The sequence below is a fragment of the Pseudophryne corroboree genome, chromosome 11 (assembly GCF_028390025.1).
Source record: "Pseudophryne corroboree isolate aPseCor3 chromosome 11, aPseCor3.hap2, whole genome shotgun sequence".
NCBI classification, from domain to species: Eukaryota; Metazoa; Chordata; class Amphibia; order Anura; family Myobatrachidae; genus Pseudophryne; species Pseudophryne corroboree.
The window spans coordinates 64,183,815-64,206,540 of record NC_086454.1 but is presented as its reverse complement, the minus strand read 5'-3'; the positions used below and the strand labels follow the sequence as shown (position 1 = coordinate 64,206,540).

General features: G+C 34.5%; 24 non-coding genes across 24 annotated transcripts; all 24 read right to left on the bottom strand.

Moving 5' to 3' along the window:
* Positions 1-360: 360 nt before the first annotated feature.
* TRNAS-GCU (transfer RNA serine (anticodon GCU)) lies at positions 361-442 on the bottom strand. The gene has a single exon. It is a non-coding gene; the product is annotated as a tRNA-Ser (tRNA).
* Positions 443-1,202: 760 nt separating this feature from the next.
* TRNAS-GCU (transfer RNA serine (anticodon GCU)) lies at positions 1,203-1,284 on the bottom strand. The gene has a single exon. It is a non-coding gene; the product is annotated as a tRNA-Ser (tRNA).
* A 1,574-nt stretch (positions 1,285-2,858) lies between these two features.
* On the bottom strand, positions 2,859-2,940 carry TRNAS-GCU (transfer RNA serine (anticodon GCU)). The gene has a single exon. It is a non-coding gene; the product is annotated as a tRNA-Ser (tRNA).
* Positions 2,941-3,707: 767 nt separating this feature from the next.
* Positions 3,708-3,789, bottom strand: TRNAC-GCA (transfer RNA cysteine (anticodon GCA)). The gene has a single exon. It is a non-coding gene; the product is annotated as a tRNA-Cys (tRNA).
* Positions 3,790-4,557: 768 nt separating this feature from the next.
* TRNAS-GCU (transfer RNA serine (anticodon GCU)) lies at positions 4,558-4,639 on the bottom strand. Its single transcript has one exon. It is a non-coding gene; the product is annotated as a tRNA-Ser (tRNA).
* A 747-nt stretch (positions 4,640-5,386) lies between these two features.
* Positions 5,387-5,468, bottom strand: TRNAS-GCU (transfer RNA serine (anticodon GCU)). The gene has a single exon. It is a non-coding gene; the product is annotated as a tRNA-Ser (tRNA).
* Positions 5,469-6,235: 767 nt separating this feature from the next.
* On the bottom strand, positions 6,236-6,317 carry TRNAS-GCU (transfer RNA serine (anticodon GCU)). The gene has a single exon. It is a non-coding gene; the product is annotated as a tRNA-Ser (tRNA).
* Positions 6,318-7,064: 747 nt separating this feature from the next.
* TRNAS-GCU (transfer RNA serine (anticodon GCU)) lies at positions 7,065-7,146 on the bottom strand. The gene has a single exon. It is a non-coding gene; the product is annotated as a tRNA-Ser (tRNA).
* Positions 7,147-7,893: 747 nt separating this feature from the next.
* On the bottom strand, positions 7,894-7,975 carry TRNAS-GCU (transfer RNA serine (anticodon GCU)). The gene has a single exon. It is a non-coding gene; the product is annotated as a tRNA-Ser (tRNA).
* A 767-nt stretch (positions 7,976-8,742) lies between these two features.
* TRNAS-GCU (transfer RNA serine (anticodon GCU)) lies at positions 8,743-8,824 on the bottom strand. The gene has a single exon. It is a non-coding gene; the product is annotated as a tRNA-Ser (tRNA).
* Positions 8,825-9,590: 766 nt separating this feature from the next.
* On the bottom strand, positions 9,591-9,672 carry TRNAS-GCU (transfer RNA serine (anticodon GCU)). The gene has a single exon. It is a non-coding gene; the product is annotated as a tRNA-Ser (tRNA).
* A 766-nt stretch (positions 9,673-10,438) lies between these two features.
* Positions 10,439-10,520, bottom strand: TRNAS-GCU (transfer RNA serine (anticodon GCU)). The gene has a single exon. It is a non-coding gene; the product is annotated as a tRNA-Ser (tRNA).
* Positions 10,521-11,267: 747 nt separating this feature from the next.
* TRNAS-GCU (transfer RNA serine (anticodon GCU)) lies at positions 11,268-11,349 on the bottom strand. Its single transcript has one exon. It is a non-coding gene; the product is annotated as a tRNA-Ser (tRNA).
* A 767-nt stretch (positions 11,350-12,116) lies between these two features.
* Positions 12,117-12,198, bottom strand: TRNAS-GCU (transfer RNA serine (anticodon GCU)). Its single transcript has one exon. It is a non-coding gene; the product is annotated as a tRNA-Ser (tRNA).
* A 766-nt stretch (positions 12,199-12,964) lies between these two features.
* On the bottom strand, positions 12,965-13,046 carry TRNAS-GCU (transfer RNA serine (anticodon GCU)). Its single transcript has one exon. It is a non-coding gene; the product is annotated as a tRNA-Ser (tRNA).
* A 1,558-nt stretch (positions 13,047-14,604) lies between these two features.
* Positions 14,605-14,686, bottom strand: TRNAS-GCU (transfer RNA serine (anticodon GCU)). The gene has a single exon. It is a non-coding gene; the product is annotated as a tRNA-Ser (tRNA).
* A 767-nt stretch (positions 14,687-15,453) lies between these two features.
* TRNAS-GCU (transfer RNA serine (anticodon GCU)) lies at positions 15,454-15,535 on the bottom strand. Its single transcript has one exon. It is a non-coding gene; the product is annotated as a tRNA-Ser (tRNA).
* Positions 15,536-16,301: 766 nt separating this feature from the next.
* TRNAS-GCU (transfer RNA serine (anticodon GCU)) lies at positions 16,302-16,383 on the bottom strand. Its single transcript has one exon. It is a non-coding gene; the product is annotated as a tRNA-Ser (tRNA).
* A 767-nt stretch (positions 16,384-17,150) lies between these two features.
* Positions 17,151-17,232, bottom strand: TRNAS-GCU (transfer RNA serine (anticodon GCU)). The gene has a single exon. It is a non-coding gene; the product is annotated as a tRNA-Ser (tRNA).
* A 748-nt stretch (positions 17,233-17,980) lies between these two features.
* TRNAS-GCU (transfer RNA serine (anticodon GCU)) lies at positions 17,981-18,062 on the bottom strand. The gene has a single exon. It is a non-coding gene; the product is annotated as a tRNA-Ser (tRNA).
* Positions 18,063-18,811: 749 nt separating this feature from the next.
* On the bottom strand, positions 18,812-18,893 carry TRNAS-GCU (transfer RNA serine (anticodon GCU)). Its single transcript has one exon. It is a non-coding gene; the product is annotated as a tRNA-Ser (tRNA).
* A 767-nt stretch (positions 18,894-19,660) lies between these two features.
* On the bottom strand, positions 19,661-19,742 carry TRNAS-GCU (transfer RNA serine (anticodon GCU)). The gene has a single exon. It is a non-coding gene; the product is annotated as a tRNA-Ser (tRNA).
* A 749-nt stretch (positions 19,743-20,491) lies between these two features.
* Positions 20,492-20,573, bottom strand: TRNAS-GCU (transfer RNA serine (anticodon GCU)). The gene has a single exon. It is a non-coding gene; the product is annotated as a tRNA-Ser (tRNA).
* A 1,575-nt stretch (positions 20,574-22,148) lies between these two features.
* On the bottom strand, positions 22,149-22,230 carry TRNAS-GCU (transfer RNA serine (anticodon GCU)). The gene has a single exon. It is a non-coding gene; the product is annotated as a tRNA-Ser (tRNA).
* Positions 22,231-22,726: the final 496 nt, after the last annotated feature.

Sequence of the window (22,726 nt, the reverse complement as noted above, 5' to 3'; positions counted from 1 at the left end):
ACAAGAAAATTATGCAGGAATAAGGTTTAACCTATATTAAGGGCTCTGCTGTAAAAAATTTTAACTGCACTCAATATCAGTTTAATAAAGCCCAAGAAATGTCATAGACTTTAATTATCTAACATAAATTATTTTAACCTATACTTGTGAGTTAATCCACCATCATGGGGAAATAAAGCATTTGCCAAACAAGTTCAAGATAGTAGTATTGACAATGCATGTTCAAATATCAAGACACTTGCTCATGTTTACCATCTTAAAGTAGACTTCTTGATTTTGGCCATTTTTGTGTCAGCTTCACTTGCTGGTTTATGATGCAGTATTTGTAAAAATGCCTCTTCTACCTAAAGAGCATTGTGACGACAAGGATGGGATTTGAATCCATGCGTGCAGAACACAATGGATTAGCAGTCCATCACCCTAACCACTCGGCCACCTCGTCTCACTGGTATGCTGTCTGGCAAAATTTCCAACACCACTTGTTATACTCAAAGTCAATTCTTTATGTTCTTGTAGATTGTGTCATTTTCACAATCACGAGCTAGATAGTAAGTCGACTTTCAACCATCCTTGGCTTTAGGAACATTTATTTAATTTTAACCGATACTTGTGAACAAATCCACCATCATCCACCTCACAAACAAAAATGATTTTTAATACTTCTGGCCAATAACATGACCTTCTCTGTAAAGGTAATGTATTAATTTTCACTAAATGTGTTCTATGCTTGTCTTTAAGGAAGTGACAGACTATGTTACATGAGTTACAGTAATTTCAAATCTCTGCAAATATTACAAACATCACCATTTAGAGTTTGCTGTCACTGTAATGTAAACAAGAAAATTATGCAGGAATAAGGTTTAACCTATATTAAGGGCTCTGCTGTAAAAATATGCACCCCATATCAGTTTATTAAAGCCCAAGAAATGTCATAGACTTTAATTATCTAAACATAAATTATTTTAACCTATACTTGTGAGTTAATCCACCATCATGGGGAAATAAAGCATTTGCCAAACAAATTCAAGATAGTAGTATTGACAATGCATGTTCAAATATCAAGACACTTGCTCATGTTTGCCATCTTAAAGTAGACTTCTTGATTTGACTTGTTTATTTTGGCCATTTTTGTGTCAGCTTCACTTGCTGGTTTATGAAGCAGTATTTGTAAAAATGCCTCTTCTACCTAAAGAGCATTGTGACAACAAGGATGGGATTTGAATCCATGCGTGCAGAACACAATGGATTAGCAGTCCATCACCTTAACCACTCGGCCACCTCGTCTCACTGGTATGCAGTCTGGCAAAATTTCCAACACCACTTGTTATACTTCAAAGTCAATTCTTTATGTTCTTGTAGATTGTGTCATTTCCCAATCACCAGCTTGATAGTAAGTCGACTTTCAACCATCCTTGGCTTTAGGAACATTTATTTAATTTTAACCGATACTTGTGAACAAATCCACCATCATCCACTTCACAAACAAAAATGATTTTTAATTCTTCTGGCCAATAACATGACCTTCTCTGTAAAAGTAATGTATTAATTTTCACTAAATGTGTTCTATGCTTGTCTTTAATGAGGTGACAGACTATGTTACATGAGTTACAGTAATTTCAAATCTCAGCAAATATTACAAACATCACCATTTAGAGTTTGCTGTCACTGTAATGTAAACAAGAAAATTATGCAGGAATAAGGTTTAACCTATATTAAGGGCTCTGCTGTAAAAAAAAATTAATTGCATCCCATATCAGTTTAACAAAGCCCAAGAAATGTCATAGACTTTAATTATCTAAACATAAATAATTTTAACCTATACTTGTGAGCTAATCCACCATCATGGGGAATAAAGCATTTGCAAAATAAATTCTAGATAGTAGTATTGACATTGCATGTTCAAATATCAAGACACTTGCTCATGTTTACCATCTTAAAGTAGACTTCTTGATTTGACTTGTTTATTTTGGCCATTTGTGTGTCAGTAGCAGTATTTGTAAAAATGCCTCTTCTACCTAAAAAGCATTGTGACGACGAGGTTGAGCACAACTGATTAGCAGTCCATCGCCTTAACCACTCGGCCACCTCGTCTCACTGGTATGCAATCTGGCAAACTTTCCAACACCACTTGTTATCCTTCAAAGTCAATTCTTTATGTTCTTGTAGATTGTGTCATTTTCACAATCACGAGCTTGATAGCAAGTCGACTTTCAACCATCCTTGGCTTTAGGAACATTTATTTAATTTTAACTGAAACTTGTGAACAAATCCACCATCACCCACCTCACAAACAAAAATGATTTTTAATACTTCTGGCCAATAAAATGACCTTCTCTGTAAAAGTAATGTATTAATTTTCACTAAATGTGTTCTATGCTTGTCTTTAATGAAGTGACAGACTATGTTACATGAGTTACAGTAATTTCAAATCTCTGCAAATATTACAAACATCACCATTTAGAGTTTGCTGTCACTGTAATGTAAACAAGAAAATTATGCAGGAATAAGGTTTAACCTATATTAAGGGCTCTGCTGTAAAAAAATTTAACTGCACCCCATATCAGTTTAATAAAGCCCAAGAAATGTCATAGACTTTAATTATCTAAACATAAATTATTTTAACCTATACTTGTGAGTTAATCCACCATCGCGGGGAAATAAAGCATTTGCCAAACAAATTCAATATTGTAGTATTGACAATGCATGTTCAAATATCAAGACACTTGCTCATGTTTACCATCTTAAAGTAGACTTCTTGATTTGACTTGTTTATTTTGGCCATTTTTGTGTAAGCTTCACTAGCTGGTTTATGATGCAGTATTTGTAAAAATGCCTCTTCTACCGAAAGAGCATTGTGACGACGAGGATAGGATTTGAACCAATGCGTGCAGAGCACAATGGATTAGCAGTCCATCGCCTTAACCACTCGGCCACCTCGTCTCACTGGTATGCAATCTGGCAAACTTTCCAACACCACTTGTTATACTTCAAAGTCAATTCTTTATGTTCTTGTAGATTGTGTCATTTTCACAATCACGAGCTTGAAAGCAAGTCGACTTTCAACCATCCTTGGCTTTAGGAACATTTATTTAATTTTAACCGAAACTTGTGAACAAATTCACCATCATCCACCTCACAAACAAAAATGATTTTTAATACTTCTGGCCAATAACATGACCTTCTCTGTAAAAGTAATGTATTAATTTTCACTAAATGTGTTCTATGCTTGTCTTTAATGAGGTGACAGACTATGTTACATGAGTTACAGTAATTTCAAATCTCAGCAAATATTACAAACATCACCATTTAGAGTTTGCTGTCACTGTAATGTAAACAAGAAAATTATGCAGGAATAAGGTTTAACCTATATTAAGGGCTCTGCTGTAAAAAAATTTAACTGCACCCCATATCAGTTTAATAAAGCCCAAGAAATGTCATAGACTTTAATTATCTAAACATAAATTATTTTAACCTATACTTGTGAGTTAATCCACCATCATGGGGAAATAAAGCATTTGCCAAACAAATTCAAGATAGTAGTATTGACGATGCATGTTCAAATATCAAGACACTTGCTCATGTTTACCATCCTAAAGTAGACTTCTTGATTTGACTTGTTTATTTTGGCCATTTTTGTGTCAGCTTCACTTGCTGGTTTATGAAGCAGTATTTGTAAAAATGCCTCTTCTACCTAAATAGCATTGTGATGACAAGTATGGGATTTGAACCCATGCGTGCAGAGCACAATGGATTTGCAGTCCATCGCCTTAACCACTCGGCCACCTCGTCTCACTGGTATGCAGTCTAGCAAAATTTCCAACACCACTTGTTATACTTCAAAGTCAATTCTTTATGTTCTTGTAGATTGTGTCATTTTCACAATCACGAGCTAGATAGTAAGTCGACTTTCAACCATCCTTGGCTTTAGGAACATTTATTTAATTTTAACCGATACTTGTGAACAAATCCACCATCATCCACCTCACAAACAAAAATGATTTTTAATACTTCTGGCCAATAACATGACCTTCTCTGTAAAAATAATGTATTAATTTTCACTAAATGTGTTCTATGCTTGTCTTTAAGGAAGTGACAGACTATGTTACATGAGTTACAGTAATTTCAAATCTCTGCAAATATTACAAACATCACCATTTAGAGTTTGCTGTCACTGTAATGTAAACAAGAAAATTATGCAGGAATAAGGTTTAACCTATATTAAGGGCTCTGCTGTAAATTTTTTTTAACTGCACCCCATATCAGTTTAATAAAGCCCAAGAAATGTCATAGACTTTAATTATCTAAACATAAATTATTTTAACCTACACTTGTGAGTTAATCCACCATCATGGGGAAATAAAGCATTTGCCAAACAAATTCAAGATATTAGTATTGACAATGCATGTTCAAATATCAAGACACTTGCTCATGTTTACCATCTTAAAGTAGACTTCTTGATTTGACTTGTTTATTTTGGCCATTTTTGTGTCAGCTTCACTTGCTGGTTTATGAAGCAGTATTTGTAAAAATGCCTCTTCTACCTAAAGAGCATTGTGACGACAAAGATGGGATTTGAACCCATGCGTGCAGAGCACAATGGATTAGCAGTCCATCGCCTTAACCACTCGGCCACCTCGTCTCACTGGTATGCAGTCTGGCAAAATTTCCAACACCACTTGTTATACTTCAAAGTCAATTCTTTATGTTCTTGTAGATTGTGTCATTTTCACAATCACCAGCTTGATAGTAAGTCGACTTTCAACCATCCTTGGCTTTAGGAACATTTATTTAATTTTAACCGATACTTGTGAACAAATCCACCATCATCCACTTCACAAACAAAAATGATTTTTAATACTTCTGGCCAATAACATGACCTTCTCTGTAAAAGTAATGTATTAATTTTCACTAAATGTGTTCTATGCTTGTCTTTAATGAAGTGACAGACTATGTTACATGAGTTACAGTAATTTCAAATCTCTGCAAATATTACAAACATCACCATTTAGAGTTTGCTGTCACTGTAATGTAAACAAGAAAATTATGCAGGAATAAGGTTTAACCTATATTAAGGGCTCTGCTGTAAAAAATTTTAACTGCACCCCATATCAGTTTAATAAAGCCCAAGAAATGTCATAGACTTTAATTATCTAACATAAATTATTTTAACCTATACTTGTGAGTTAATCCACCATCATGGGGAAACAAAGCATTTGCCAAACAAATTCAAGATAGTAGTATTGACAATGCATGTTCAAATATCAAGACACTTGCTCATGTTTACCATCTTAAAGTAGACTTCTTGATTTGACTTGTTTATTTTGGCCATTTGTGTGTCAGTAGCAGTATTTGTAAAAATGCCTCTTCTACCTAAAAAGCATTGTGACGACGAGGATGGGATTTGAACCCATGCGTGCAGAGCACAATGGATTAGCAGTCCATCGCCTTAACCACTCGGCCACCTCGTCTCACTGGTATGCAGTCTGGCAAAATTTCCAACACCACTTGTTATACTTCAAAGTCAATTCTTTATGTTCTTGTAGATTGTGTCATTTTCACAATCGCCAGCTTGATAGTAAGTCGACTTTCAACCATCCTTGGCTTTAGGAACATTTATTTAATTTTAACCGATACTTGTGAACAAATCCACCATCATCCACTTCACAAACAAAAATGATTTTTAATACTTCTGGCCAATAACATGACCTTCTCTGTAAAAGTAATGTATTAATTTTCACTAAATGTGTTCTATGCTTGTCTTTAATGAAGTGACAGACTATGTTACATGAGTTACAGTAATTTCAAATCGCTGCAAATATTACAAACATCACCATTTAGAGTTTGCTGTCACTGTAATGTAAACAAGAAAATTATGCAGGAATAAGGTTTAACCTATATTAAGGGCTCTGCTGTAAAAATTTTTTAATTGCATCCCATATCAGTTTAACAAAGCCCAAGAAATGTCATAGACTTTAATTATCTAAACATAAATAATTTTAACCTATACTTGTGAGCTAATCCACCATCATGGGGAATAAAGCATTTGCAAAATAAATTCTAGATAGTAGTATTGACATTGCATGTTCAAATATCAAGACACTTGCTCATGTTTACCATCTTAAAGTAGACTTCTTGATTTGACTTGTTTATTTTGGCCATTTTTGTGTCAGCTTCACTTGCTGGTTTATGAAGCAGTATTTGTAAAAATGCCTCTTCTACCTAAAGAGCATTGTGACGACAAGGATGGGATTTGAACCCATGCGTGCAGAGCACAATGGATTAGCAGTTCATCGCCTTAACCACTCGGACACCTCGTCTCACTGGTATGCGGTCTGGCAAAATTTCCAACACCACTTGTTATACTTCAAAGTCAATTCTTTATGTTCTTGTAGATTGTGTCATTTTCACAATCACCAGCTTGATAGTAAGTCGACTTTCAACCATCCTTGGCTTTAGGAACATTTATTTAATTTTAACCGATACTTGTGAACAAATCCACCATCATCCACTTCACAAACAAAAATGATTTTTAATACTTCTGGCCAATAACATGACCTTCTCTGTAAAAGTAATGTATTAATTTTCACTAAATGTGTTCTATGCTTGTCTTTAATGAAGTGACAGACTATGTTACATGAGTTACAGTAATTTCAAATCTCTGCAAATATTACAAACATCACCATTTAGAGTTTGCTGTCACTGTAATGTAAACAAGAAAATTATGCAGGAATAAGGTTTAACCTATATTAAGGGCTCTGCTGTAAAAAATTTTAACTGCACCCCATATCAGTTTAATAAAGCCCAAGAAATGTCATAGACTTTAATTATCTAACATAAATTATTTTAACCTATACTTGTGAGTTAATCCACCATCATGGGGAAACAAAGCATTTGCCAAACAAATTCAAGATAGTAGTATTGACAATGCATGTTCAAATATCAAGACACTTGCTCATGTTTACCATCTTAAAGTAGACTTCTTGATTTGACTTGTTTATTTTGGCCATTTGTGTGTCAGTAGCAGTATTTGTAAAAATGCCTCTTCTACCTAAAAAGCATTGTGACGACGAGGATGGGATTTGAACCCATGCGTGCAGAGCACAATGGATTAGCAGTCCATCGCCTTAACCACTCGGCCACCTCGTCTCACTGGTATGCAGTCTGGCAAAATTTCCAACACCACTTGTTATACTTCAAAGTCAATTCTTTATGTTCTTGTAGATTGTGTCATTTTCACAATCGCCAGCTTGATAGTAAGTCGACTTTCAACCATCCTTGGCTTTAGGAACATTTATTTAATTTTAACCGATACTTGTGAACAAATCCACCATCATCCACTTCACAAACAAAAATGATTTTTAATACTTCTGGCCAATAACATGACCTTCTCTGTAAAAGTAATGTATTAATTTTCACTAAATGTGTTCTATGCTTGTCTTTAATGAAGTGACAGACTATGTTACATGAGTTACAGTAATTTCAAATCTCTGCAAATATTACAAACATCACCATTTAGAGTTTGCTGTCACTGTAATGTAAACAAGAAAATTATGCAGGAATAAGGTTTAACCTATATTAAGGGCTCTGCTGTAAAAAATTTTAACTGCACCCCATATCAGTTTAATAAAGCCCAAGAAATGTCATAGACTTTAATTATCTAACATAAATTATTTTAACCTATACTTGTGAGTTAATCCACCATCATGGGGAAACAAAGCATTTGCCAAACAAATTCAAGATAGTAGTATTGACAATGCATGTTCAAATATCAAGACACTTGCTCATGTTTACCATCTTAAAGTAGACTTCTTGATTTGACTTGTTTATTTTGGCCATTTGTGTGTCAGTAGCAGTATTTGTAAAAATGCCTCTTCTACCTAAAAAGCATTGTGACGACGAGGATGGGATTTGAACCCATGCGTGCAGAGCACAATGGATTAGCAGTCCATCGCCTTAACCACTCGGCCACCTCGTCTCACTGGTATGCAGTCTGGCAAAATTTCCAACACCACTTGTTATACTTCAAAGTCAATTCTTTATGTTCTTGTAGATTGTGTCATTTTCACAATCGCCAGCTTGATAGTAAGTCGACTTTCAACCATCCTTGGCTTTAGGAACATTTATTTAATTTTAACCGATACTTGTGAACAAATCCACCATCATCCACTTCACAAACAAAAATGATTTTTAATACTTCTGGCCAATAACATGACCTTCTCTGTAAAAGTAATGTATTAATTTTCACTAAATGTGTTCTATGCTTGTCTTTAATGAAGTGACAGACTATGTTACATGAGTTACAGTAATTTCAAATCGCTGCAAATATTACAAACATCACCATTTAGAGTTTGCTGTCACTGTAATGTAAACAAGAAAATTATGCAGGAATAAGGTTTAACCTATATTAAGGGCTCTGCTGTAAAAAATTTTTAATTGCATCCCATATCAGTTTAACAAAGCCCAAGAAATGTCATAGACTTTAATTATCTAAACATAAATAATTTTAACCTATACTTGTGAGCTAATCCACCATCATGGGGAATAAAGCATTTGCAAAATAAATTCTAGATAGTAGTATTGACATTGCATGTTCAAATATCAAGACACTTGCTCATGTTTACCATCTTAAAGTAGACTTCTTGATTTGACTTGTTTATTTTGGCCATTTTTGTGTCAGCTTCACTTGCTGGTTTATGAAGCAGTATTTGTAAAAATGCCTCTTCTACCTAAAGAGCATTGTGACGACAAGGATGGGATTTGAACCCATGCGTGCAGAGCACAATGGATTAGCAGTTCATCGCCTTAACCACTCGGCCACCTCGTCTCACTGGTATGTGGTCTGGCAAAATTTCCAACACCACTTGTTATACTTCAAAGTCAATTCTTTATGTTCTTGTAGATTGAGTCATTTTCACAATCGCCAGCTTGGCAGTAAGTCGACTTTCAACCATCCTTGGCTTTAGGAACATTTATTTATTTTTAACCGATACTTGTAAATAAATCCACCATCATCCACTTCACAAACAAAAATGATTTTTAATACTTCTGGCCAATAACATGACCTTCTCTGTAAAAGTAATGTATTAATTTTCACTAAATGTGTTCTATGCTTGTCTTTAATGAAGTGACAGACTATGTTACATGAGTTACAGTAATTTCAAATCTCTGCAAATATTACAAACATCACCATTTAGAGTTGGCTGTCACTGTAATGTAAACAAGAAAATTATGCAGGAATAAGGTTTAACCTATATTAAGGGCTCTGCTGTAAACATTTTTAACTGCACCCCATATCAGTTTAATAAAGCCCAAGAAATGTCATAGACTTTTATTATCTAACATAAATTATTTTAACCTATACTTGTGAGTTAATCCACCATCATGGGGAAATAAAGCATTTGCCAAACAAATTCAAGATAGTAGTATTGACAATGCATGTTCAAATATCAAGACACTTGCTCATGTTTACCATCTTAAAGTAGACTTCTTGATTTGACTTGTTTATTTTGGCCATTTTTGTGTCAGCTTCACTTGCTGGTTTATGAAGCAGTATTTGTAAAAATGCCTCTTCTACCTAAAGAGCATTGTGACGACAAGGATGGGATTTGAACCCATGCGTGCAGAGCACAATGGATTAGCAGTTCATCGCCTTAACCACTCGGCCACCTCGTCTCACTGGTATGTGGTCTGGCAAAATTTCCAACACCACTTGTTATACTTCAAAGTCAATTCTTTATGTTCTTGTAGATTGAGTCATTTTCACAATCGCCAGCTTGGCAGTAAGTCGACTTTCAACCATCCTTGGCTTTAGGAACATTTATTTATTTTTAACCGATACTTGTAAATAAATCCACCATCATCCACTTCACAAACAAAAATGATTTTTAATACTTCTGGCCAATAACATGACCTTCTCTGTAAAAGTAATGTATTAATTTTCACTAAATGTGTTCTATGCTTGTCTTTAATGAAGTGACAGACTATGTTACATGAGTTACAGTAATTTCAAATCTCTGCAAATATTACAAACATCACCATTTAGAGTTGGCTGTCACTGTAATGTAAACAAGAAAATTATGCAGGAATAAGGTTTAACCTATATTAAGGGCTCTGCTGTAAACATTTTTAACTGCACCCCATATCAGTTTAATAAAGCCCAAGAAATGTCATAGACTTTTATTATCTAACATAAATTATTTTAACCTATACTTGTGAGTTAATCCACCATCATGGGGAAATAAAGCATTTGCCAAACAAATTCAAGATAGTAGTATTGACAATGCATGTTCAAATATCAAGACACTTGCTCATGTTTACCATCTTAAAGTAGACTTCTTGATTTGACTTGTTTATTTTGGCCATTTTTGTGTCAGCTTCACTTGCTGGTTTATGAAGCAGTATTTGTAAAAATGCCTCTTCTACCTAAAGAGCATTGTGACGACAAAGATGGGATTTGAACCCATGCGTGCAGAGCACAATGGATTAGCAGTCCATCGCCTTAACCACTCGGCCACCTCGTCTCACTGGTATGCAGTCTGGCAAAATTTCCAACACCACTTGTTATACTTCAAAGTCAATTCTTTATGTTCTTGTAGATTGTGTCATTTTCACAATCACCAGCTTGATAGTAAGTCGACTTTCAACCATCCTTGGCTTTAGGAACATTTATTTAATTTTAACCGATACTTGTGAACAAATCCACCATCATCCACTTCACAAACAAAAATGATTTTTAATACTTCTGGCCAATAACATGACCTTCTCTGTAAAAGTAATGTATTAATTTTCACTAAATGTGTTCTATGCTTGTCTTTAATGAAGTGACAGACTATGTTACATGAGTTACAGTAATTTCAAATCTCTGCAAATATTACAAACATCACCATTTAGAGTTTGCTGTCACTGTAATGTAAACAAGAAAATTATGCAGGAATAAGGTTTAACCTATATTAAGGGCTCTGCTGTAAAAATTTTTAACTGCACCCCATATCAGTTTAATAAAGCCCAAGAAATGTCATAGACTTTAATTATCTAACATAAATTATTTTAACCTATACTTGTGAGTTAATCCACCATCATGGGGAAACAAAGCATTTGCCAAACAAATTCAAGATAGTAGTATTGACAATGCATGTTCAAATATCAAGACACTTGCTCATGTTTACCATCTTAAAGTAGACTTCTTGATTTGACTTGTTTATTTTGGCCATTTGTGTGTCAGTAGCAGTATTTGTAAAAATGCCTCTTCTACCTAAAAAGCATTGTGACGACGAGGATGGGATTTGAACCCATGCGTGCAGAGCACAATGGATTAGCAGTCCATCGCCTTAACCACTCGGCCACCTCGTCTCACTGGTATGCAATCTGGCAAAATTTCCAACACCACTTGTTATACTTCAAAGTCAATTCTTTATGTTCTTGTAGATTGTGTCATTTTCACAATCGCCAGCTTGATAGTAAGTCGACTTTCAGCCATCCTTGGCTTTAGGAACATTTATTTAATTTTAACCGATACTTGTGAACAAATCCACCATCATCCACTTCACAAACAAAAATGATTTTTAATACTTCTGGCCAATAACATGACCTTCTCTGTAAAAGTAATGTATTAATTTTCACTAAATGTGTTCTATGCTTGTCTTTAATGAAGTGACAGACTATGTTACATGAGTTACAGTAATTTCAAATCTCAGCAAATATTACAAACATCACCATTTAGAGTTTGCTGTCACTGTAATGTAAACAAGAAAATTATGCAGGAATAAGATTTAACCTATATTAAGGGCTCTGCTGTAAAAATTTTTTAATTGCATCCCATATCAGTTTAACAAAGCCCAAGAAATGTCATAGACTTTAATTATCTAAACATAAATAATTTTAACCTATACTTGTGAGCTAATCCACCATCATGGGGAATAAAGCATTTGCAAAATAAATTCTAGATAGTAGTATTGACATTGCATGTTCAAATATCAAGACACTTGCTCATGTTTACCATCTTAAAGTAGACTTCTTGATTTGACTTGTTTATTTTGGCCATTTTTGTGTCAGCTTCACTTGCTGGTTTATGAAGCAGTATTTGTAAAAATGCCTCTTCTACCTAAAGAGCATTGTGACGACAAGGATGGGATTTGAACCCATGCGTGCAGAGCACAATGGATTAGCAGTTCATCGCCTTAACCACTCGGCCACCTCGTCTCACTGGTATGTGGTCTGGCAAAATTTCCAACACCACTTGTTATACTTCAAAGTCAATTCTTTATGTTCTTGTAGATTGAGTCATTTTCACAATCGCCAGCTTGGTAGTAAGTCGACTTTCAACCATCCTTGGCTTTAGGAACATTTATTTATTTTTAACCGATACTTGTGAACAAATCCACCATCATCCACTTCACAAACAAAAATGATTTTTAATACTTCTGGCCAATAACATGACCTTCTCTGTAAAAGTAATGTATTAATTTTCACTAAATGTGTTCTATGCTTGTCTTTAATGAAGTGACAGACTATGTTACATGAGTTACAGTAATTTCAAATCTCTGCAAATATTACAAACATCACCATTTAGAGTTGGCTGTCACTGTAATGTAAACAAGAAAATTATGCAGGAATAAGGTTTAACCTATATTAAGGGCTCTGCTGTAAAAATTTTTAACTGCACCCCATATCAGTTTAATAAAGCCCAAGAAATGTCATAGACTTTTATTATCTAACATAAATTATTTTAACCTATACTTGTGAGTTAATCCACCATCATGGGGAAATAAAGCATTTGCCAAACAAATTCAAGATAGTAGTATTGACAATGCATGTTCAAATATCAAGACACTTGCTCATGTTTACCATCTTAAAGTAGACTTCTTGATTTGACTTGCTTATTTTGGCCATTTTTGTGTCAGCTTCACTTGCTGGTTTATGATGCAGTATTTGTAAAAATGCCTCTTCTACCGAAAGAGCAGTGTGACGACGAGGATGGGATTTGAACCCATGCGTGCATAGCACAATGGATTAGCAGCCCATGGCCTTAACCACTCGGCCACCTCGTCTCACTGGTATGCAATCTGGCAAACTTTCCAACACCACTTGTTATACTTCAAAGTCAATTCTTTATGTTCTTGTAGATTGTGTCATTTTCACAATTACGAGCTTGATAGCAAGTCGACTTTCAACCATCCTTGGCTTTAGGAACATTTATTTAATTTTAACCGAAACTTGTGAACAAATTCACCATCATCCACCTCACAAACAAAAATGATTTTTAATACTTCTGGCCAATAACATGACCTTCTCTGTAAAAGTAATGTATTAATTTTCACTAAATGTGTTCTATGCTTGTCTTTAATGAGGTGACAGACTATGTTACATGAGTTACAGTAATTTCAAATCTCTGCAAATATTACAAACATCACCATTTAGAGTTTGCTGTCACTGTAATGTAAACAAGAAAATTATGCAGGAATAAGGTTTAACCTATATTAAGGGCTCTGCTGTAAAAAATTTTTAACTGCATCCCATATCAGTTTAACAAAGCCCAAGAAATGTCATAGACTTTAATTATTTAAACATAAATCATTTTAACCTATAATTGTGAGCTAATCCACCATCATGGGGAATAAAGCATTTGCAAAATAAATTCTAGATAGTAGTATTGACATTGCATGTACAAATATCAAGACACTTGCTCATGTTTACCATCTTAAAGTAGACTTCTTAATTTGACTTGTTTATTTTGGCCATTTGTGTGTCAGTAGCAGTATTTGTAAAAATGCCTCTTCTACCTAAAAAGCATTGTGACGACGAGGATGAGCACAATGGATTAGCAGTCCATCGCCTTAACCACTCGGCCACCTCGTCTCACTGGTATGCAATCTGGCAAACTTTCCAACACCACTAGTTATACTTCAAAGTCAATTCTTTATGTTCTTGTAGATTGTGCCATTTTCACAATCGCCAGCTTGATAGTAAGTCGACTTTCAACCATCCTTGGCTTTAGGAACATTTATTTAATTTTAACCGATACTTGTGAACAAATCCACCATCATCAACTTCACAAACAAAAATGATTTTTAATACTTCTGGCCAATAACATGACCTTCTCTGTAAAAGTAATGTATTCATTTTCACTAAATGTGTTCTATGCTTGTCTTTAATGAAGTGACAGACTATGTTACATGAGTTACAGTAATTTCAAATCTCTGCAAATATTACAAACATCACTATTTAGAGTTTGCTGTCACTGTAATGTAAACAAGAAAATTATGCAGGAATAAGGTTTAACCTATATTAAGGGCTCTGCTGTAAAAAATGTTTTAACTGCATCCCATATCAGTTTAACAAAGCCCAAGAAATGTCATAGACTTTAAAGTATCTAAACATAAATCATTTTAACCTATACTTGTGAGCTAATCCACCATCATGGGGGATAAAGCATTTGCAAAATAAATTCTAGATAGTAGTATTGACATTGCATGTTCAAATATCAAGACACTTGCTCATGTTTACCATCTTAAAGTAGACTTCTTGATTTGACTTGTTTGTTTTGGCCATTTGTGTGTCAGTAGCAGTATTTGTAAAAATGCCTCTTCTACCTAAAAAGCATTGTGACGACGAGGATGGGATTTGAACCCATGCGTGCAGAGCACAATGGATTAGCAGTCCATCGCCTTAACCACTCGACCACCTCGTCTCTCTGGTATGCAATCTGGCAAACATTCCAACACCACTAGTTATACTTCAAAGTCAATTCTTTATGTTCTTGTAGATTGTGTCATTTTCACAATTGCCAGCTTGATAGTAAGTCGACTTTCAACCATCCTTGGCTTTAGGAACATTTATTTAATTTTAACCGATACTTGTGAACAAATCCACCATCATCCACTTCACAAACAAAAATGATTTTTAATACTTCTTGCCAATAACATGACCTTCTCTGTAAAAGTAATGTATTAATTTTCACTAAATGTGTTCTATGCTTGTCTTTAATGAAGTGACAGACTATGTTACATGAGTTACAGTAATTTCAAATCTCTGCAAATATTACAAACATCACCATTTAGAGTTTGCTGTCACTGTAATGTAAACAAGAAAATTATGCAGGAATAAGGTTTAACCTATATTAAGGGCTCTGCTGTAAAAATTTTTATCTGCACCCCATATCAGTTTAATAAAGCCCAAGAAATGTCATAGACTTTAATTATCTAAACATAAATTATTTTAACCTATACTTGTGAGTTAATCCACCATCATGGGGAAATAAAGCATTTGCCAAACAAATTCAAGATAGTAGTATTGACAATGCATGTTCAAATATCAAGACACTTGCTCATGTTTACCATCTTAAAGTATACTTCTTGATTTGACTTGTTTATTTTGGCCATTTTTGTGTCAGCTTCACTTGCTGGTTTATGAAGCAGAATTTGTAAAAATGCCTTTTCTACCTAAAGAGTATTGTGACGACAAGGATGGGATTTGAACCCATGCGTGCAGAGCACAATGGATTAGCAGTCCATCGCCTTAACCACTCGGCCACCTCGTCCCACTGGTATGCGGTCTGGCAAAATTTCCAACACCACTTGTTATACTTCAAAGTCAATTCTTTATGTTCTTGTAGATTGTGTCATTTTCACAATCGCCAGCTTGATAGTAAGTCGACTTTCAACCATCCTTGGCTTTAGGAACATTTATTTAATTTTAACCGATACTTGTGAACAAATCCACCATCATCCACTTCACAAACAAAAATGATTTTTAATACTTCTGGCCAATAACATGACCTTCTCTGTAAAAGTAATGTATTAATTTTCACTAAATGTGTTCTATGCTTGTCTTTAATGAAGTGACAGACTATGTTACATGAGTTACAGTAATTTCAAATCTCTGCAAATATTACAAACATCACCATTTAGATTTGGCTGTCACTGTAATGTAAACAAGAAAATTATGCAGGAATAAGGTTTAACCTATATTAAGGGCTCTGCTGTAAAATTTTTTAACTGCACCCCATATCAGTTTAATAAAGCCCAAGAAATGTCATAGACTTTTATTATCTAACATAAATTATTTTAACCTATACTTGTGAGTTAATCCACCATCATGGGGAAATAAAGCATTTGCCAAACAAATTCAAGATAGTAGTATTGACAATGCATGTTCAAATATCAAGACACTTGCTCATGTTTACCATCTTAAAGTAGACTTCTTGATTTGACTTGTTTATTTTGGCCATTTTTGTGTCATATTCACTTGCTGATTTATGATGCAGTATTTGTAAAAATGCCTCTTCTACCTAAAGAGCATTGTGACGACAAGGATGGGATTTGAACCCATGCGTGCAGAGCACAATGGATTAGCAGTCCATCGCCTTAACCACTCGGCCACCTCGTCTCACTGGTATGCAATATGGCAAACATTCCAACACCACTAGTTATACTTCAAAGTCAATTCTTTATGTTCTTGTAGATTGTGTCATTTTCACAATCACGAGCTTGATAGCAAGTCGACTTTCAACCATCCTTGGCTTTAGGAACATTTATTTAATTTTAACCGAAACTTGTAAACAAATCCACCATCACCCACCTCACAAACAAAAATGATTTTTAATACTTCTGGCCAATAACATGACCTTCTCTGTAAAAGTAATGTATTAATTTTCACTAAATGTGTTCTATGCTTGTCTTTAATGAAGTGACAGACTATGTTACATGAGTTACAGTAATTTCAAATCTCTGCAAATATTACAAACATCACCATTTAGAGTTTGCTGTCACTGTAATGTAAACAAGAAAATTATGCAGGAATAAGGTTTAACCTATATTAAGGGCTCTGCTGAAAAAAAATTTAACTGCACCCCATATCAGTTTAATAAAGCCCAAGAAATGTCATAGACTTTAATTATCTAAACATAAATAATTTTAACCTATACTTGTGAGTTAATCCACCATCATGGGGAAATAAAGCATTTGCCAAACAAATTCAAGATAGTAGTATTGACAATGCATGTTCAAATATCAAGACACTTGCTCATGTTTACCATCTTAAAGTAGACTTCTTGATTTGACTTGTTTATTTTGGCCATTTTTGTGTCAGCTTCACTTGCTGGTTTATGAAGCAGTATTTGTAAAAATGCCTCTTCTACCTAAAGAGCATTGTGACGACAAGGATGGGATTTGAACCCATGCGTGCAGAGCACAATGGATTAGCAGTCCATCGCCTTAACCACTCGGCCACCTCGTCTCATTGGTATGCAGTCTGGCAAAATTTCCAGCACCACTTGTTATACTTCAAAGTCAATTCTTTATGTTCTTGTAGATTGTGTCATTTTCACAATCACGAGCTTGATAGCAAGTCGACTTTCAACCATCCTTGGCTTTAGGAACATTTATTTAATTTTAACCGAAACTTGTGAACAAATCCACCATCACCCACCTCACAAACAAAAATGATTTTTAATACTTCTGGCCAATAACATGACCTTCTCTGTAAAAGTAATGTATTAATTTTCACTAAATGTGTTCTATGCTTGTCTTTAATGAGGTGACAGACTATGTTACATGAGTTACAGTAATTTCAAATCTCAGCAAATATTACAAACATCACCATTTAGAGTTTGCTGTCACTGTAATGTAAACAAGAAAATTATGCAGGAATAAGGTTTAACCTATATTAAGGGCGCTGCTGTAAAAAATTTTTAACTGCATCCCATATCAGTTTAACAAAGCCCAAGAAATGTCATAGACTTTAATTATCTAAACATAAATCATTTTAACCTATACTTGTGAGCTAATCCACCATCATGGGGAATAAAGCATTTGCAAAATAAATTCTAGATAGTAGTATTGACATTGCATGTTCAAATATCAAGACACTTGCTCATGTTTACCATCTTAAAATAGACTTCTTGATTTGACTTGTTTATTTTGGCCATTTGTGTGTCAGTAGCAGTATTTGTAAAAATGCCTCTTCTACCTAAAAAGCATTGTGACAACGAGGATGGTATTTGAACCCATGCGTGCAGAGCACAATGGATTAGCAGTTCATCGCCTTAACCACTCGGCCACCTCGTCTCACTGGTATGCAATCTGGCAAACTTTCCAACACCACTTGTTATACTTCAAAGTCAATTCTTTATGTTCTTGTAGATTGTGTCATTTTCACAATCACGAGCTTGATAGCAAGTCGACTTTCAACCATCCTTTGCTTTAGGAACATTTATTTAATTTTAACCGAAACTTGTGAACAAATTCACCATCATCCACCTCACAAACAAAAATGATTTTTAATACTTCTGGCCAATAACATGACCTTCTCTGTAAAAGTAATGTATTAATTTTCACTAAATGTGTTCTATGCTTGTCTTTAAGGAAGTGACAGACTATGTTACATGAGTTACAGTAATTTCAAATCTCAGCAAATATTACAAACATCACCATTTAGAGTTTGCTGTCACTGTAATGTAAACAAGAAAATTATGCAGGAATAAGGTTTAACCTATATTAAGGGCTCTGCTGTAAAAAATTTTTTAACTGCATCCCATATCAGTTTAACAAAGCCCAAGAAATGTCATAGACTTTAATTATCTAAACATAAATCATTTTAACCTATACTTGTGAGCTAATCCACCATCATGGGGAATAAAGCATTTGCAAAATAAATTCTAGATAGTAGTATTGACATTGCATGTTCAAATATCAAGACACTTGCTCATGTTTACCATCTTAAAGTAGACTTCTTGATTTGACTTGTTTATTTTGGCCATTTGTGTGTCAGTAGCAGTATTTGTAAAAATGCCTCTTCTACCTAAAAAGTATTGTGACGACTAGGATGGGATTTGAACCCATGCGTGCAGAGCACAATGGATTAGCAGTCCATCGCCTTAACCACTCGTCCACCTCTTCTCACTGGTATGCAATATGGCAAACATTCCAACACCACTAGTTATACTTCAAAGTCAATTCTTTATGTTCTTGTAGATTGTGTCATTTTCACAATCACGAGCTTGATAGCAAGTCGACTTTCAACCATCCTTGGCTTTAGGAACATTTATTTAATTTTAACCGAAACTTGTGAACAAATCCACCATCACCCACCTCACAAACAAAAATGATTTTTAATACTTCTGGCCAATAACATGACCTTCTCTGTAAAAGTAATGTATTAATTTTCACTAAATGTGTTCTATGCTTGTCTTTAATGAAGTGACAGACTATGTTACATGAGTTACAGTAATTTCAAATCTCTGCAAATATTACAAACATCACCATTTAGAGTTTGCTGTCACTGTAATGTAAACAAGAAAATTATGCAGGAATAAGGTTTAACCTATATTAAGGGCTCTGCTGTAAAAAAATTTAACTGCACCCCATATCAGTTTAATAAAGCCCAAGAAATGTCATAGACTTTAATTATCTAAACATAAATTATTTTAACCTATACTTGTGAGTTATTCCACCATCATGGGGAAATAAAGCATTTGCCAAACAAATTCAAGATAGTAGTATTGACAATGCATGTTCAAATATCAAGACACTTGTTCATGTTTACCATCTTAAAGTAGACTTCTTGATTTGACTTGTTTATTTTGGCCATTTTTGTGTCAGCTTCACTGGCTGGTTTATGAAGCAGTATTTGTAAAAATGCCTCTTCTACCTAAAGAGCATTGTGACGACAAGGATGGGATTTGAACCCATGCGTGCAGAGCACAATGGATTAGCAGTCCATCGCCTTAACCACTCGGCCACCTCGTCTCACTTGTATGCAATCTGGCAAACTTTCCAACACCACTTGTTATACTTCAAAGTCAATTCTTTATGTTCTTGTAGATTGTGTCATTTTCACAATCACGAGCTTGATAGCAAGTCGACTTTCAACCATCCTTGGCTTTAGGAACATTTATTTAATTTTAACCGAAACTTGTGAACAAATTCACCATCATCCACCTCACAAACAAAAATGATTTTTAATACTTCTGGCCAATAACATGACCTTCTCTGTAAAAGTAATGTATTAATTTTCACTAAATGTGTTCTATGCTTGTCTTTAATGAGGTGACAGACTATGTTACATGAGTTATAGTAATTTCAAATCTCAGCAAATATTACAAACATCACCATTTAGAGTTTGCTGTCACTGTAATGTAAACAAGAAAATTATGCAGGAATAAGGTTTAACCTATATTAAGGGCTCTGCTGTAAAAAATTTTTTAACTGCATCCCATATCAGTTTAACAAAGCCCAAGAAATGTCATAGACTTTAATTATCTAAACATAAATCATTTTAACCTATACTTGTGAGCTAATCCACCATCATGGGGAATAAAGCATTTGCAAAATAAATTCTAGATAGTAGTATTGACATTGCATGTTCAAATATCAAGACACTTGCTCATGTTTACCATCTTAAAGTAGACTTCTTGATTTGACTTGTTTATTTTGGCCATTTGTGTGTCAGTAGCAGTATTTGTAAAAATGCCTCTTCTACCTAAAAAGTATTGTGACGACTAGGATGGGATTTGAACCCATGCGTGCTAAGCACAATGGATTAGCAGTTTATCGCCTTAACCACTCGGCCACCTCGTCTCACTGGTATGCAATCTGGCAAACTTTCCAACACCACTTGTAATACTTCAAAGTCAATTCTTTATGTTCTTGTAGATTGTGTCATTTTCACAATCACGAGCTTGATAGCAAGTCGACTTTCAACCATCCTTGGCTTTAGGAACATTTATTTAATTTTAACGTAAACTTGTGAACAAATCCACCATCACCCACCTCACAAACAAAAATGATTTTTAATACTTCTGGCCAATAACATGACCTTCTCTGTAAAAGTAATGTATTAATTTTTACTAAATGTGTTCTATGCTTGTCTTTAATGAAGTGACAGACTATGTTACATGAGTTACAGTAATTTCAAATCTCTGCAAATATTACAAACATCACCATTTAGAGTTTGCTGTCACTGTAATGTAAACAAGAAAATTATGCAGGAATAAGGTTTAACCTATATTAAGGGCTCTGCTGTAAAAAATTTTAACTGCACCCCATATCAGTTTAATAAAGCCCAAGAAATGTCATAGACTTTAATTATCTAAACATAAATTATTTTAACCTATACTTGTGAGTTAATCCACCATCATGGGGAAATAAAGCATTTGCCAAACAAATTCAAGATAGTAGTATTGACATTGCATGTTCAAATATCAAGACACTTGCTCATGTTTACCATCTTAAAGTAGACTTCTTGATTTGACTTGTTTATTTTGGCCATTTGTGTGTCAGTAGCAGTATTTGTAAAAATGCCTCTTCTACCTAAAAAGCATTGTGACGACGAGGTTGAGCACAACGGATTAGCAGTCCATCGCCTTAACCACTCGGCCACCTCGTCTCACTGGTATGCAATCTGGCAAACTTTCCAACACCACTTGTTATACTTCAAAGTCAATTCTTTATGTTCTTGTAGATTGTGTCATTTTCACAATCACGAGCTTGATAGCAAGTCGACTTTCAACCATCCTTGGCTTTAGGAACATTTATTTAATTTTAACTGAAACTTGTGAACAAATCCACCATCACCCACCTCACAAACAAAAATGATTTTTAATACTTCTGGCCAATAAAATGACCTTCTCTGTAAAAGTAATGTATTAATTTTCACTAAATGTGTTCTATGCTTGTCTTTAATGAAGTGACAGACTATGTTACATGAGTTACAGTAATTTCAAATCTCTGCAAATATTACAAACATCACCATTTAGAGTTTGCTGTCACTGTAATGTAAACAAGAAAATTATGCAGGAATAAGGTTTAACCTATATTAAGGGCTCTGCTGTAAAAAAATTTAACTGCACCCCATATCAGTTTAATAAAGCCCAAGAAATGTCATAGACTTTAATTATCTAAACATAAATTATTTTAACCTATACTTGTGAGTTAATCCACCATCGCGGGGAAATAAAGCATTTGCCAAACAAATTCAATATTGTAGTATTGACAATGCATGTTCAAATATCAAGACACTTGCTCATGTTTACCATCTTAAAGTAGACTTCTTGATTTGACTTGTTTATTTTGGCCATTTTTGTGTCAGCTTCACTAGCTGGTTTATGATGCAGTATTTGTAAAAATGCCTCTTCTACCGAAAGAGCATTGTGACGACGAGGATAGGATTTGAACCAATGCGTGCAGAGCACAATGGATTAGCAGTCCATCGCCTTAACCACTCGGCCACCTCGTCTCACTGGTATGCAATCTGGCAAACTTTCCAACACCACTTGTTATACTTCAAAGTCAATTCTTTATGTTCTTGTAGATTGTGTCATTTTCACAATCACGAGCTTGAAAGCAAGTCGACTTTCAACCATCCTTGGCTTTAGGAACATTTATTTAATTTTAACCGAAACTTGTGAACAAATTCACCATCATCCACCTCACAAACAAAAATGATTTTTAATACTTCTGGCCAATAACATGACCTTCTCTGTAAAAGTAATGTATTAATTTTCACTAAATGTGTTCTATGCTTGTCTTTAATGAGGTGACAGACTATGTTACATGAGTTACAGTAATTTCAAATCTCAGCAAATATTACAAACATCACCATTTAGAGTTTGCTGTCACTGTAATGTAAACAAGAAAATTATGCAGGAATAAGGTTTAACCTATATTAAGGGCTCTGCTGTAAAAAAATTTAACTGCACCCCATATCAGTTTAATAAAGCCCAAGAAATGTC